The sequence below is a fragment of the Scylla paramamosain genome, chromosome 4 (genome assembly GCF_035594125.1).
Source record: "Scylla paramamosain isolate STU-SP2022 chromosome 4, ASM3559412v1, whole genome shotgun sequence".
Taxonomy (NCBI): Eukaryota; Metazoa; Arthropoda; class Malacostraca; order Decapoda; family Portunidae; genus Scylla; species Scylla paramamosain.
The window spans coordinates 33,624,527-33,629,526 of record NC_087154.1 but is presented as its reverse complement, the minus strand read 5'-3'; the positions used below and the strand labels follow the sequence as shown (position 1 = coordinate 33,629,526).

Sequence of the window (5,000 nt, the reverse complement as noted above, 5' to 3'; positions counted from 1 at the left end):
TGTCTATCTGCGCGTGTGTCCTTCCAGTGTGTAAAGCATTTTTGTTGTTTCGATGCAAAGTCATAAATCTTTTGTTTTTCTCCGATTCACTGCTGTCTCTCCTCTCTAATCACTCTCCTATCATCCTTTTTCCAATTCAACATTTTTCTCTCCATTTTTATTGTCTCGTTTCCATTCCCCGTGAAAACTTTCAACATTTTTTTTCCATTCATCCATCCATGTATGTATAATATCTATCTATCTATCTATCTATATATATATATATATATATATATATATATATATATATATATATATATATATATATATATATATATATATATATATATATATATATATATATATATATATATATATATACACACACATTAGATAGATAGATAGAAATAGATAGATATATTACCACCATAGAAATATGTCTATATTACATGTGACAAAACGTTTTCCGCCAACGTTTTCCGTAGCACACTACCGGACAGTAAGTATAATTCGTCATAAGCACTCCACTCAAACGATATTTATCTTCCTCTCCCTTTTAAGTTCTCGCTCCTAGTCTTCCATTCCCTTCTTCATTGTTTCCGGGGCGAATCTCTTTCCCATCCACTCCGTCTCTTATATTTCTGACAGAGGCAAGTACTTTCCCCTCTCGTCCTCTCTTTTTCCCGGCTCCCTTTTCACGTCGTTCCCATATCAGTCAGTTCCGGCATTTCATAACACCTCACTTTCACAACACCTTTTCTCGCCTTTTCTCTCCCCTCTCCTCCCGAGTTTTTGTGATACGCAGACGCTGGCAGCCACGTGTAATGACGCACACTATCTATGCCACACGCACAGACCATTAGCGGCACAGTGGTGTAAAGAAGGTAATGAGTAACGAGGTTAACGTCAAATCAGTCATTCGATTCTACTTGATAAAAAGTTAAGTACTAAAGTCACACTAATAAGAGAAGCGTTAAAAATCATTATCCATTGCAATAATGATTATACATGCAGTGTGATTATTATTATTATTATTATTATTATTATTATTATTATTATTATTATTATTATTATTATTATTATTATCATTATTATAGTGATGAAAAACAACAACAACAGTAGTAGTAGTAGTAGTAGTAGTAGTAGTAGTAGTAGTAGTAGTAGTAGTAGTAGTAGTAGTAGAAGTAGTAGTAGTAGTAGTAGTAGTAGTAGTAGTAGTAGTAGTAGTAGTAGTAGTAGCAGTAATAATAATAATAATAATAATAATAATAACAATAATAATAATAATAATAATAACAATAATAATAATAATAATAATAATAATAATAATAATAATAATAATAATAAAAATAATAATAAAAGCAACGTCACACTGTAATACAAAATCAAGTACTCAAGTTCGTGAAGCGGCAAAATCCTCTCCCGCAAGTTACATTCACGCTGAGGAGCGGCGGGAAGTTTGCTGATAAGTAAAATGTTTGTAAGTTATCATATTTCTATAAACTGCAGGAAAATCCTCTCTATCCAGCATTCACCTGCAGGCGACGGCGTGGGAGGAAGCGAGACGTTGAATGCGTGGCTATTTATGTCACTGATGCAGAGCGTTGGTTTTAAAAGCTCACTGAACCAGCGTTGTGAGCGAAAATATCTTCTTCAGTTGCACGGCATGCATGCAGTACGTACTTGTGACCTTAAGGCAATCTCATGGAGTTGTATAAATGGAGTAGTGATGATGAGGGCTACAGATACTAAGGCTGAGAGTTGCAAGGAAACAAGTGTTTGATATTCCAGCAATGTGATTACACCAATTCCTCCGAATTGCTTCAGGGAGACTTTTCTAAAATATCACTTAAATGCAAAAACCATGGCACATTTAGAGTAATTAATTAAGAGGATAAAGAAGCATATATCGAAGGTCTTACCGAACAACTTGAAATTCCATTTACAAAATAACATTTAAATACGTCCTGTACAACACTGTCTGCGTTTCATCCTCATGTTCTGGAATCTTCAACAATACATGGAAACTGGACGGTTTATATTTAAACCAGTTATCGTTCTTGCTGTTGACATAGAAATTTTCTTTCCTTGTCATCACTAGCAACAAACAATACAGCACAACACTGGCCACGAGGAAGGGGAGCCAGACATCCAATTCTCCAACACACCTCCCGCCTCCCTCCGCCGCACATCGCTCAAGAGGGTGCCAATAAGGCTCACGCGGAGACGACTGGAAACTCCTGCAGCAAACTATACTGTAAACTTGTCTCACTTTGTCCACAGCCAGACGCCTTCCTTAATGTCCATCACCACGTCCCGCTCGCCCTTCAAGACGAGCCATAAATGTTGCTTCATTGCAACACGGTTAACCTCCGCGCCAACACAATGCATGAGCTGATACATTCTATTATTACTATTATTATTATTATTATTATTATTATTATTATTATTATTATTATTATCATTATCATTATTATTGTTATTATTATTATTATTATCATTATTATTATTATTATTATTATTATTATTATTATCATCATTATCATCATCATTACTATAATTATATAATCATACTCTTACTCTCTGAAAGAAGAGTGATTCAGAAGGGCGATGATCAGAGACGCATGAACAGCGTGTGTGTGTGTGTGTGTGTGTGTACAGAGTTTGTTTACAGCTGAATCTAGATTTAATTTTATTTTCTGTCTGCTTTCGTTCTGGATCGACTAAGTAAATGAGAAAGGGGGTAAAGAAAAATTAAAAGATAGTGAACGATTAAATGCTTCCCCATAATAAACATTTTCCATCATTACCTAACTGAGAAAAATAAGGAAGAAAAATAAGACTTAAGAGACCGAGAGGGCTAATATTGGAGTTCCCCTTCATCTTTTAAACTGTATATACTTTACGTACATCAAGAGTAAAGAATTATAGTGATGATAATGACGACGACGATGACGATGATGACGATGATAACGATGACGGTAGTGGTGAAGATGATGATGGTGGTGCTGGTGGAGATGGTGATGATGATGATGATGGTGGTGGTGGTGAAGATGGTGATGATGATGATGGTAATGATGCTGATGATGATGATAATGATGATGATGATGATGATAGTGATGACGATGATGATGAGGACGATGATGATGATGATGATGATGATGAGGATGATGATGATGATGATGATGAGGATGATGATGATGATGATGGTGGTGGTGGTGGTGGCGAAAATGATGATGATGATGATGATGATGATGATGATGATAAGGAGAGTGACGATTAGGAAGATGATGATGATTATGATTATGGTAATGATGATGAAGAAGATGACAATGATGATGATGATGATGATGATGATGATGATGATGATGATGATGATGATGGTGGTGGTGGTGATGATGATGACAATAATGATAATGATAAAGATAATGATGATGATGATGATGAAAATGAGGATGATGACGAGGATGACGGTGTTGATGATGATGATAGGAATAGTAGTAGTGGTAATAATATATATGGTAATAATAATAATAATAATAATAATAATAATAATAATAATAATAATAATAATAATAATAATAATAAAGAGGAAGAAGAAGAAGTCAAGAAGAAGAAGAAGGAGAAGAAGAAGAAGAAGAAGATAACGCAATTCACATTAATCTCCTAAATAAAGTGTTCGACATTCTTTATGAAGGGATGGATAATGAATTTCCTGATCACGGTTTTTCTCTTCTTGTCTGCGAACACGGCAATATTGGTTTTTCTCCCTTTCTTCTTGTCTTGAAACGTAACGAAAATTGCAGTGATAGCAGTTTTCTTGTCAACATATCCTCATTACCACCGGCATGGCATTTTCAGGCAAGATAAAAGTTAGGAGTTCAATCCAAGTGTGACTGAATTCGCCTCACTCCAGTAAATTTTGCGTTGTCCTGGTGTTTCACTGAGGCACGTCGGATGAGTGAATGCCCGCCCAAGGAAAACATCTTAGTGAGTTACAGCTCCTGAACACGTTTGGTGGGAAGAGAAACAACATGCCTGACACACATTCGTTCCACGGAAAAAGCACTTCGAAAAAGAGTTGTTGATTTCCGCAGTTATGAAGAAAAAGGACAAATGCTGCTACATCTACTCATGCCTTTAGAAAAAAAAAAGACTTACTCTTGAAGCGTCATAAAGGTTTGGACGGAGATATATTTGGCCACTCACTGGTGCGTGGGGGGAGGTAGAGGGCCTATCAAGCAAGCAAGTAAAAGTCTATTTTCCTTTCCTGTGTTCTTAGTAACACGTCTCGGTGCAACATTTTCGCACAAGTGATGATAGGAATAATGACATGGTGCTGGAATTACATCACGCTGCCAAAGCTGAACCAGACACTTCAAGCCTCCGAAAACAGTGTCGCTATCTCGCAAGCGCACGTGGGAACACATAGGAGGCATTAATAGCAATTGTGGCCCATGAGGAAGAGTGTCACTGTCTAAAATTTCCACATTCTCAACAAACTCCTCATGGGCACTTCATGACAAGAAACAAATCTATTTACGAAACTAAGACAGCAACGTTCCTCGATTGCTGCCTTCATTATTAGCAAAATATCCTCATAAGCAGATACAAAATGCTCATAAAACTGTATCATAAAAGAGGCGTTTGAAATTATCCTTTTGCTCTTAGACTTCAATGGCTTTGTATCTAAATCACATCAAAATTAATGGAGGGAAATTAAACAAGAAAATTGCACGGCGCAAAATAGAAAACTGACTTGACTTACCGGCACAATGATGGCGTAGGTCTGTCCCTGGGTGTTACTGCTGCCCTCAGACTGGACTGCCACCTCGTCCTCTGAGAAGCAAGTAGCGTTAACTTCATCCATGACAACCTCCGCACAGCCTCCAGGCACCGCATCTCCCCAGGGTCTCTCAGACACTCCGGGAATCATGACTGGAATAGACGCCGTGCTCATGTTCCACAAAGCCATGACGGGGACGACGCGAGTGAGGCAAAGGCTGCGTTGTTCGTTGCCT

At 37.2% G+C, this 5,000-nt stretch overlaps 1 protein-coding gene across 6 annotated transcripts in view; it reads right to left on the bottom strand.

Annotated features, from left to right (window-relative positions):
* LOC135100026 (trace amine-associated receptor 8a-like) overlaps window positions 1–5,000 on the bottom strand; it is a 185,968-nt gene that overhangs the window by 87,859 nt on the left and 93,109 nt on the right. For all 6 annotated transcript variants that reach the window (XM_064002866.1, XM_064002869.1, XM_064002863.1 and 3 more), the window contains one exon: window positions 4,748–5,000. This exon is cut by the window's right edge and continues 178 nt beyond it. The gene's annotated coding sequence lies outside the window, so the exon portion shown is untranslated. The remainder of the gene's footprint in view (window positions 1–4,747) is intronic.